The sequence below is a fragment of the Hypanus sabinus genome, chromosome 26, assembly GCF_030144855.1.
Source record: "Hypanus sabinus isolate sHypSab1 chromosome 26, sHypSab1.hap1, whole genome shotgun sequence".
NCBI classification, from domain to species: Eukaryota; Metazoa; Chordata; class Chondrichthyes; order Myliobatiformes; family Dasyatidae; genus Hypanus; species Hypanus sabinus.
Window position 1 is genome coordinate 27,031,294 of NC_082731.1, and position 12,675 is coordinate 27,043,968.

The window sequence follows — 12,675 nt, forward strand, 5'->3', positions numbered from 1 at the left end:
AGAGAGGTAACAGCTGCAGCAGGCAAACCTTTCTGTGGCTTTTTGATTCCGTTGCACCGTTGTGGTCATTCGGCTATGACCTCTCCGTCCTTCAGCTAGGCTATTCTTCTGTGATGGACTCGTCACTTTGGCATTAGTGGGCTCACACACAAGTCCGCACTGGTCCTGCCCTTACACTGAGAGCTTTACTGACCGATCTCCTGTTTCTGTCTCCGAAGCCCCCACCTTCATGTGGGTTCTACAACACTCAGTCAGTGTCCACTGGTGTGCCTGAAGGGTGTCTCTCCAAACCTGTCTTTTATCCCTACTAACGGGGTCTCAGCTATCCATCAACTCTGAATGACTGTGTCCTTCAAATCAGGCCACTTCTGATGTCTCCTGAGGACTGTTAACGAGCAAAGCAAAGTCCTTGTAGTGAAAAGTAAATAATCCAGAAAGAGTCAAAATACAATAAATCAACAGTGTCTCTCTCCCTCTTATCTGTAGCAAATGTTCGTGTCTGTGTTTCGTCTCTCTCTATTATGAGCAGTATAGCAACAGCAATAGTTCATGGTTCACAGGGGGGGGATGGTTAACTTTGCACCCCATTGTCCATCAGGTCTGTTGATCACTCATAACAGTAATGTGTTGTTTTGTGGCATTACCTCCCACTGCACAACAATCCCTGAACCATTCTGCTATTTCTCTACTTATACATTTATTTCTATCATCATTCCTACTCTCTCTATCAGCTTCACGTGAAGAAGGAATTTGATTGCACCCTGGTGTACACGGCCACAAACCAACCTAATCTAATCTGAACTGTTTCGTACCGTTTCTGAGGGACGTTCATCACAAAGCATTCATGCCTTGTCTTTAGCTCTCATGTGCTGGGCTCCACCCTCCTGGAAGTTGGTTCTATTGGTGACGACTCATTTCATTCGCTTTTAATGATCCATCATCGTTCACACCTGCATGTGGCAAGACTGCAAAGCCTTGATCTGATCTCTTCTTGATGGGACTGTACTTTGGCCATTCTTTGCCTCTTTTGCTATTTTACAGATGTGTAGACATAATCGTTGGCAACTCATGTGTTGGTACATTTGGTGATGTATATGGTCTGTCCATCCACACCCCAGTTCATTCCCCCCATCACTGATATACCGTGAATGCAGTGTATGCTATCTACAGAATGTACCACAACACTTCAGTGAATATTCTGTGACAGCAACTCCCACAGTTCCAACTCCAGCACAATGGAAAACAACTGTACTCAGGACATTGGGAATGCTACTGTCTGTATGACATGCACCATCTGCACTTGGACACAGATGTCTGTTCCTCCATTGTCATTTCACCCACCTCTCAGACACCAGCAATGATGTGATCCCCACCCCGAACAAACTAACAGTCTGGGTGTGCAAGTATCACATCACTAACAGCGATCTGGAATATTAATGTTATTTATGTATCACTGACAGACACAGGGATGTGAGAATTATACTCATGACACAGTATAAAGTTTTCACACCATCTCCACAGCAAGAACAGTCCAAATGTACAGGGAACACATTGATGACATCATCTCATTTGTTAGTAATCCCTTTACAGCTCTAATAATCAGGATGTAAGAGGGAAGGAAACAATGATGTCTATTCATATGTAAGGCTGATTCTGGCAAAAGGAGAATCAGTTTTATATATGTTTATGTTATCCCTAGGTATGTATTATCCATTATTCAGAACACAGTATCGAAGAGCGAAGAGCCACCCTGAGAGAATATTAGGATGTTTCTAGAAATACTAGACATCGGTTAGACAATGGAGCAGCAGGAATTAGTTTGTTCGGAAAGGAGGAAGTGGAGAGAACATCTATGAAGGTATTTCTAATCACAAAGGCTCCAGGACTCAAGATTCAAGATTGCTTCATGCGATTTCCTGCACACAGATGCAAACGACAACAAAATAATTGTTACTCCAAATTTGATGCACACAAAAACCACAATAAGATAAAGAACACAATAATAATTAAAAATAAGTTACATTCATAGGTAGACTTTTTGTATTCCACAAAGTGATGTGAGGCTGTACATAAGGTGACTGAGTGGAAATAATAAAGTAGTGGTGGAGTTAGTGGATGGGTGTGTTGAACAGCCTTACTGCTTGGGGAAAATAACTGTTTTTGAGTCTGGTGGTCCAGGCATAGATATTGCATAGCATCCTCTCTGATATAGGACAGCCATGATGGGTGAGATACTTCATGATGTTACTGGCCTTTTTCTAAAACCTTTCTGTTTTTATGTCCTTGATGGAGGGCTGGCTTATGTAGTGGGCAGTCCAGATTACTCAATAGGCTACTCGTGGGTAGTCTAGTAGTATACTCCAGTGTAGAGCCCTCCTGTCTGCCACAGTACAGTTTCTGTACCAGAAGAATCAGAACCAGAATTAGGTTTAATGTTACTGGCATATGTTGTGAAAGCTGCTTTGCATCACCAAGCAGTGATGCATAAGACCATAAAACCATGGGATATCGGAGCAGAAATAGGCCATTTGGCCCATCGAGTCCATTCCGCCATTCAGTCATAACTGGATCCAATTCATCCAGTCATCTCCACTCCCCTGCTTTCATCCCATACCCTTTGACGCCTTGGCTAATCAAAAATATATCTATCTCTGCTTTAAATACACCCAATGATTTGGCCTCCAGAGTCACTCAAGGCAACAAATTTCACAGATTTGCCACCCTCTGACTAGAGTAATTCCTCTGCATCTCAGTGCTAAAAGGACGTCCTTCAATCCTGGAGTCATAGAGCCCCCTACCATGAGAAATAAATTGCCAGATCTAATCTGTTCAGGCTTTTTAGCATTTGGAATGTTTCTATGAGATCCCCCCTCATTCTCCTGAACCAGGGAATACAGCTCAAGAGCTGCCAGATGTTCCTCATATGGTAACCCTCTCATTCCCGGAATCATTCTCGTGAATCTTCTCTGAACCCTCTCCAATATCAGAAATGTATATCCTTTCTAAAATAAGGAGCTCAAAACTGCACTCAATACTCCAAGTGTGGTTTTACGAGTGCCTTATTGAGTCTCAACATCACATCCCGGCTCTTATATTCTATACCTCTAGAAATGAATGCCAACATTGCACTTGCCTTCTTCACAACCGACTCAACCTGGAGGTTAACCTTTAGCGTAACTTGCACAAGGACTCCCAAGTCTCTTTACATCTCTGCATTTTGAATTCTTTCTCCAATTAAGTAATAGTTTGCCCATTATTTTTCCACCAAAGTGCATGACCATATACTTTCCAACATTGTATCTCATTTGCCACTTCTTTACCCACTCCCCTAAACTATCTAAGTCTCGCTGCAGGCTCTCAATTTCCTCAACACTACCTGCTCCTCCACCTATCTTTGTATCATCAACAAATTTTGCCACAAATCCACTAATACCCGAGTCCAAATCATTGACTTACATCGTAAAAAGTAGCTGTCCCAGCACCGACCCTTGTCGAACTCTACTGGAAACCAGCAACCAGCCAGGATAGGATCTCTTTTTTTCCCACTCTCTGTTTTCTGCCGACCAGCCAATGCTCCACCCACGTTGGTAACGTCCATGTAATTCCATGGGTTCTTATCTTGCTAAGCAGCCTCATGAAAGGCACCTTGTCAAAAGCATTCTGAAAATCCAAGTACAGCACATATGCTGCACCTCTTTTGTCTACCTTGCTGGTAATTTCCTCAAAAAATTGCAGTAGGTTAATCAGGCAGGATTTTCCTTTCAGGAAGCCATGCTGGCTTTGGCCTATCATTTCATGTGCCTCCATCACTAACAATTGATTTTCAATGTCACACCCTGGGTCGCCTCAGGCTCGCTCAGCTCATTCTCGTCTAGGGGGAGCAGCCTTCAGCCCCGCCAAACTGGGTAATCAGCTGGTGTGGATGCTGTGTGATGTCCCCGCCTCGCCCAAAAACAGACAGTACACCATATGCGATTAAATGAGTACAATTTATAAAGGTTACTATAACTAAGTGATTAATAACGATACAGTATATATGAAGAGAAAATTAAAGAAAAGGCGCCAAGCTTATCAAAGTCCAAACCACTTCGTGCACAGCCGTTGGAGCTCAATTACTGAAGTCTTCTGGCCACCATTCGATCCCCTCCGAACTCCTCGACTCACAGCTCAGGACCCTCCGAGTGGTCAACCAAGCACATCTAGCTTCACCCCCCCCCCCTCCTCGGAGAATCTCCCGGCCTCGGACCCCCCTTTGGGGTCCGATCCTCGCCCAGCTTAGAGCATTGCGTCCTCTCTCTCGACCCCCTCGCGCCGATCTGCCCAAAAGCCCGTCAACAAAAGCTTACAGACTCAGAAGAAAGAACATTAATCCCCATTTGGTTTACAAAGGAATACCATTCTCGTTATCAGTAAATTAGCATTCCTGCTAGTTAACAAAAGAAAACCCTTTCCCAACAGTAACAAAGAAAAAAAAAAGAAACCCCCTTTACACCAACAACTTCCCAACTACTGGCTCAGGCTAACAGGTCTATAGTTTCCTTTTTGCTCCCTCCCACCCTTCTTAAATAGCGCAGTACCATTTCCAATTTTCCAGACATCCAGTACAATGCCAGAATCTATTGATTCTTGAAAGATCATTGTTAACACCTCCAAATCCTCTCCAGCTACTTCCTTCAGAAACCCAGGGTGCATTCCATCAGGTCCAGGAAATTTAGCTACCCTCAGACCATTAAGCTTCCTGAGCACCTTCTCATGTCGTAATTTTCACTGCACAATCCTCAATTCCCTGACACTCTTGAATGTCCAGTATACTGCAGACATCTTCCGCTGTGAAGACTGATGCAAAATATGCAATCAATTCCTCTGCCATCTGTGCATCTCTCATTACAATATCTCTAGCGTCATTTTGCATTGGTCCTATATCTACCCTCGACTGTCTTTTACCCTTTATGTACTTAAAAAAAGTTTTTAGTATCTTATAACCATATAAAAATTACTGCACAGAAACAGGCCTTCTCGGCACTTCTAGACCATGCCGAACGCTTACTCCCACCTAGTCCTACCGACCTGCACTCAGCCCATAACCCTCCATTCCTTTCCTGTCCATATACCTATCCAATTTTACTTTAAATGACAATATCGAACCTCCCTCTACCACTGAGTAAAGAATTCCCCCTCGTGTTACCCCTAAACTTTTGCTCCCTAACTCTCAACTCATGTCCTCTTGTTTGAATCTCCCCTACTCTCAATAGAAAAAAGCCTATCCACGTCAAGTCTATCCATCCCCTTCATAATTTTAAATACCTCTATCAAGCCCCCCTCAACCTTCTATGCTCCAAAGAATAATGACCTAACTTGTTCAAACTTTCTCTATTACTTAGGTGCTGAAACCCAGGTAACATTCTAGTAAATCTTCTCTGTACTCTCTCTATTTTGTTGATATTTTCCTATAATTCAGTGACCAGAACTGCACACAATACCCCAAATTTCGCCTTACCAATGCCTTGTACAATTTTAACATTATGTCCCGACTCCTATACTCAATGCTCTGATTTATAAACGTCAGTATACCAAAAGCTTTCTTCACCACCCTAACCACATGAGATTCCACTTTCAGGGAACTATGAACCATTATTCCTAGATCACTCTGTTCTACTGCATTCTTCAATGCCCTACCATTTACCATGTATGTCCTATTTTGCTTAGAACTACCAAAATGTAGCACCTCACACTTATTAGCATTGAACTCCATCTGCCATCTTTCAGCCCACTCTTCTAACGACTAAATCTCTCTGCAAGCTTTGAAAACTTACTTCATTATTCACAACGCCACCTATCTTAGTATCATCTGCATGCTTACTAATCCAATTTACCACCCCATCATCCAGATCATGAATGTATATGACAAACAATGTTGGACCCAGTACAGATCCCTGAGGCACACCGGCCTCCAACCCGACAAACAGTTATCCACCACTACTCTTTGGCATCTCCCATCCAGCCACTGTTGAATCCATTTAACTACTTCAATATTAATACATAACGATTGAACCTTCCTAACTAACCTCCCATGCGGGACCCTGTCAAAGGCCTTACTGAAGTCCATATAGACAACATCCACTGCTTTACCCTCGTCAACTTTCTTAGTAACTTCTTCAAAAAATTCAATGATTTGTCGAATATGAACTTCCACGCACAAATCCATGTTGACTGTTCCTAATGAAACCCTGTCTATCCAGATAATTATATATACCATCTCTAAGAGTACTTCCCATTAATTTACCCACCACTGACGTCAAACTTACAGGCCTATAATTGCTAGGTTTACTCTTAGAACCCTTTTTAAACAATGGAAAAACATGAGCAATAGGCCAATCCTCTGGCACCATCCCCATTTCTAATAACATTTGAAATATTTCTCTCAGAGCCCCTGCTATTTCTACACTAACTTCCCTCAATGTCGACCTAGGGAAATCCTGTCAGGACCCGGGGACTTATCCACTTTTAAAAGCGCCAGGATTTCCTCTTCTATAATCATCATAGTTTCCATAACTGCCCTCCATGTTTCCCTTACCTTACACAATTCAATATCCTTCACCTTAGTGCATACCAAAGAAAAGAAATTGTTCAAAATCTCCCCCATCTCTTTTGGCTCCACACATAGCTGTCCACTCTAATTCTCTGAGGGACCAATTTTATTCCTCACTATCCTTTTGCTATTCATATAACTGTAGAAACCCTTTCGATTTATTTTCACCTTACCTACCAAAGCAACCTCATATCTTCTTTTAGTTTTTCTCATTACTTTCTTAAGATTCTTTTTACATTCTTTATATTCCTCGAGCGCCTCATGTACTCCTTGCTGCCGAGATTTATTGTAGATATCTCTCTTTTTCCGAACCAAGTTTCCAATATCCCTTGAAAACCATGGCTCGCTCAAAACGTTTAACCTTTCCTTTCAACCTAACAGGAACATAACGATTCTGTATCCTCAAAATGTCACCTTTAAATGACCACCATTTCTCTATTACATCCTTCCCACAAAACAAATCGTCCCAATCCACTCCTTCTAAATCCTTTCACATCTTCTCAAAGTTAGCCTTTCTCCAATCAAAAATCTCAACCCTGGGTCCAGTCCTATCCTTCATAATTATATTGAAACTAATGGCATTGTGATCACTGGACCCCAACACATATCTCCGTCACCTAACCTATCTCATTCCCGAACAGGAGGTCCAACACGGTCCCTTCTCTAGTTGGTACCTCTATATATTGCTGCAAAAAACTATGCTGCACACATTTTACTAACTCCAAAACTTCCAGCCCTTTTACAGTATGGGCTTTCCAGTCCCTGTGTGGAAAATTAAAATCTCACACCAGCAAAACCCTGTGCTTACTACAAATATCTGCTACAAATTTGCTTCTCCAATTCTCGCTCCCCATTAGGTGGTCTATAATACACCCCTATAAATATTACTACACCTTTCCCATTCCTCAATTCCACCTAAACAGCCTCCCTAGAAGAGCCCTCTAATCTATCCTGCCAGAGCACCACTCTAATATTTTCTCTGACAAGCAATGCAACACCTCCCCCTCTTGTCCCTCCAATTCTATCATACCAGAAGCAACGGAATCCAGCAATATTTAGTTGCCAATTGCACCCTTCCTGCAAACATATTTCACTAATAGCTACAACATATTCACAGGTATCAATCCATACTCTAAGCTCTTCCACCTTTCTTACAATGCTCCTAGCATTAAAATAAATGCATTTAAGAAATTCTCCACCTCTTACTCTCTGTTTATCACTAACGGTGCAAACGACTCTACTATCTTCTTTTTCTTCCTTGTTTCATACATCTGTTCCTACATTCTGGTTCCCCTCTGCCCGTGTATCTAGTTTAAATCCACTGGAACCTCTCTAGCAAACCTACCTGCAAGAATATTTTTCCCCCTCCAGTTCAGATGTAAAACGTCCCACCGGAACAGGTCCCACCTTCCCTGGAAAACTGCCCAATTATCTATAAATCTGAAGCCCTTCCTCCTGCACCATGTCTTCAGCCACGTGTTGATCTGCACTATCTTACTATTTCTAAACCCGCTTGCATGTGGCACTGGTAGCGATCCTGAGATTGCAATCCTGGAGGTCCTGCCCTTTAACTTGGCGCCTAACTCCCTAAACTTACCTTTCAGGATCTCCTCACCCTTCCTACACACGTCATTGGTACCTACATCGACCACGACATCCGGCTGCTCACCCTCCCTTTTGAGAATACTGAGAACTCAATCCAAGACATTGCGGACCCTGGCACTAGGGAGGCAACAGACCATCCGGGGTTCTCGATCTCTTCCATAGAACCTCTTATCTGTCCCCTTAACTATCGAATTCCCTATCACTACTGCTCTCCTCTTTTCCCTCAATCCCTTCTGAACTGAGGGTCCAGTCTCGGTGCCAGAGATGCAACCAATTCAAACTGTCCCTTGTAGGTTGTCCCCATCAGCAGTATCCAAAATGATATACTGATTATTGGTGGGAACGGTCATAGGGGAGCTGTGCTCATTCTGTCTATTCCCCTTCCCTCTGCTGACAGTCGCCCAGCTACCTATCTCCTGACTCTTAGGGGTGATTATCTCCTTGTAACTCCTGTTTATTTCTGCCTCTGCCTCTCGAATGATCCAAAGTTCATCCAGCTCCAGCTCCAGTTCCCTTACTCGGTTTGTCAGGAGCTGCAGCTGGATGCACCTTTCACAGGTGTAGTCATCAGGAACAATTGTGCTCGCCCTGACTTCCCACATACTGCAAATGGTGCACTCGACTGCCCTAACTGCTGCCTCCATTACCTACTCCTAAGCTAATTAGATCAATTAAAGGAGCTTACTCGGCCTTAGCTGACTCGTCCTCATCTTCTGTTTGCTGAAGCCTCTCGAGCCAAAGCCTTCTTACTCTGTCTCCCTCTACTCCGTCTCCCGCTCTGTTAATCTGCTCGCTTTTAAAATTCTCCTGCTGCTTCACGAGCCAACTTTCATGTCGTCCCCCGTTCAAACAGCTGAAGAAATCTTCTTTGATGTTAGTCGCAAGCTTTCTTTCATAATTCATCTTTTACTTCCCGATGTCCTTCTTAGTTTCCTTCTGCAAGTTTTTGAAAGCTCCCCAATCCTCTATCTTCCCACTACCTCTGGCTTCCTTGTATGCCCTTTCTTTTACTTTGGCTCAACTTCACTTGTCAGCCACGGTAGTGTCCTTCTTCCCTTTGAAAATTTCTTCCTATTTGCAATATATCTGTCTTGCTCTTCCCTCAGTTTTTTGCAGAAACTCCAGCCATTGCTGCTCTGCTGCCTTCCTTCAAATGTCCAATTCCCCTCTCATGCCATTGTAATTTGCTTTATTCCACTGCAATACCAACACATTAGATTTTGGTTTTTCTCTCTCTATTTTAAAATGAAATCGATCATATTGTGACCACCTAAGGTTTCCTTAACCTTAAGCTCTTTTATCACCTCCAAATCATTGCACAACATCCAATCAAGCATAGCCGATTCCCTAGTGGGCTCAACAACAAGCTGTTCTAAAAAGCCTTCCCTTAGATATTCTACAAATTCTCTCTTTTGTGGTCCAGTACTGGCCTGGTTTTGCCAATCCACTTTCATGTTAAAATCCCCAACGATTATCATGACATTGCCTTTCTGACACGCCTTTTCTATCACCTGCTGTAATTTGCAATCCACATCCCAGCTGCTGTTGGAGGCCTGTATACAACTGCCATTAGGGTCCTTTTACACTTCCCATTTCTTAACTCAACCCATAGAGACTCTACAACTTCTAATCTCTTTCTAATCATCTCTTTCCAATGATCTCATCTCTTTCCAATGATTTATTATTTCTTATACACAGAGCCACACCACCGCCTCTGCCAACAAACCTATCTTTCTGATACACCCTATATCCTTGGACATTCAGCTCCCAGTGGCAGCCCCATCCATTAGCCAAGTTTCAGCTTGTTAGAATATTCTCCACCACACATCTGTACAATGATATGATGTGGACTTGCAAAGTCCAGCTGTCTTCAGCCTCCTCAGAAAGTAAAGACGGAAGTGAGCTTCCCTGATTGTGTTGATTGTGTTCTGGGACCCTGAGAGTTTGTGGGTGATATGCACTCCCTGGAGTTTGAAACTACTTGTCAATTTGTCCCCAGTGTAAAGGAGGATATGAGTGGTGCCGGTTCTGCTGAAGTCTATCCCGTTGCACACTTGAATCAAGAGAAGAGTCTACACACAGGCCATGCGAGAGTTCTAAAAAGTAGTATTTGTGAACTTTGGATTTTTCCAGTTGCCCAGTGGAGTGTTAGCAAGCTTTCAGATTTTTGCAGTGGCCCAATCGAATCCCAATGTGAGAATTCTGGGAGACTTCCAGCCTCCCGGATATTGGTGAATGTAGAGGTTGTAGAATGAGTAAGGCATGACAAAAGAATCAGAGTCATATAAGGAAGGAATGATTTATGCAGTGAGAGGCATGTGTCTAGAAATCACTGGTGCGCCTTATAGAGGGAGCTGATCCATTTGTGATATTCAAAAGGAAAATGGAATATTGAAAGGAAGACAAACTGCAGAATAAGTGAAGAGACAAGACAGGGAGATCTGCTGGTTTGCTCTTGAATGCAGCCCCCAGACACTTTAATAGGCAAATTGACTTTCTTCCACGGTATTCAATCAGTGATTCTCTGTGATTAAGCAGTCTGTTCAGCTGATGTCACCTCCTAACTTTCCAACATCCTCAATGCTTCTTTTCCCAAAGACAATGATATCTATCATGTGCTAGGACTTGGATCAAATATGTTTTCATGAGGTCTGTCACTTGTCTGTCACAGTGCTGTTTGTTGGTGAAGAAGAGTCCATGTTCCATGCATTTCATCAGGAAGAGAAATCTCTTGAAAACAGGAGAAGTGCAGATGCTAGAATCTGGAGGAAAACTCAAACTGCAAGATGAACTCAAAAGGGCAGACAACAACAGTGGAAGGAAAGGAAGGGACAACATTTCAAGTGGCCACTCTGCATCTGTACAGGCACTGGCTTCTTGTCCCACACGATTCTACTCAATTTGGATTTACTTCTTACATGTCCAGTGCACATTTCTGAAGGTTTTTGTCCTTTCTCTCTCTCTTATTAAAATAAAAGTAAATAATTTGTTTCCTATTTGAATTCAGGCTGGGATTTGCTCAAGTTGCAGAAGAAAGCCTCTGTGATCCGTGAAGTAACGGATGGAAATGCATAAACCTCTCGTGACTCAAAGGAAAAAACATAGCATCTCCAGAAAATGGCTGTGTATCCGACGGAAGTATAGAAGATCCGTCAGTAAACAGAATTAGGCCTGGGTTATCAAGCGGAGTACCGTGCAGGTCAGGACTGGCAGATGTGGTGGCTTCCACTATTCGCTACAAAATTATGTAAAGGTGTGTTATTCTCAGCCTCAGGTAATGGAAGAAGAAAAACGAGGTTTAGTGCAGGGTCACGGTGGAAAGAAAGGTTGGGTTTAGAGTGCAACATGGCCGCATAACCTGTACACCTTACTGCTGTAAAATGTTTCGTAGCTGCTGAATTTAAAAGACACAGAACTGCACGGGAGCCAAAACTGTACAGAAATCAGATTGGGCTTTTCTTCCATAACTGAAGTGGCAGTGACAGACCTTAAACAACCAGGCAAGACTCTTCCAACTACTGGTAATTGTACGGAACAACCTGCAATGGGTCATGCACGTTGTTGCGTTAAAATACCGGCCGCAATCTCTTGGTGTTCATGAAGAAATAATTGGAAAGGAACTGAAGAGTCAGGTATGCCCAAGGCTTGGGCAGATGATGAAGCTGCTTTAAGAGCATTAAAATCAGTGTTCATTTTCAGAGTGCATTGAATTTCGGCAGACATGTCAGGTCAGGAGGTTGACGAAGAGGAGATCCATTATTTGATATTCAGGAATCCACTGTCTACAATAAGACTAGATGGTATAGAGTACTTCAAAGGTGTTGAGGAATGTTTCCTTCATCTGTACATAGAAGTCCCAATGATAGAGTGTGTGATACTGGATCTGGAATCGGGAATGAGGCAGGGCAGGTGACAGAAGTTTGTGTAGGGGAACACTTTGCATCCACTGACCACAATGCAATTCTTTTCAACGTATATATGCAAAAATATAGGTCTTGTCTGTGGATTGAGACTCTAAATTGGAGAATGGTCAATTTTAATGGTATCAGAAATGATCTGGCAATTGTAGGTTGGGACTGGCTGTTTTCTAGCAAAAGTGTACTTGGTAAGCGGGAGGCCTCCAAAAGTGAAATATTGGGAGTACAAAGCTTGATTGTGCTTGTGATAATAAAAAAGTAATGATAAGAACCACCGGGAACCTTGGTTTTCAAGCGATATTGAGGCCCTGGTTAAGAGAAAAAAAAAAGGAGGTGAATTGCAGATATAGGCAGATAGGAACCAATGGGGTGGTTATGGAAATACAAGAGAATGCTTAAGAGATAAATCAGGAGGGCTAAAAGAAGGCATGAGGTTGTTCCAGCAGACAAGGTCAAGGAGAATGCCAAGGGCTTCTATAGATATGTTAAGAGCTAAAGAATTTTAAAGGACAAAATTGGTTTGCTGGAAGATCAGAATTGTAATCCATGTGTGGAGCCAGAACT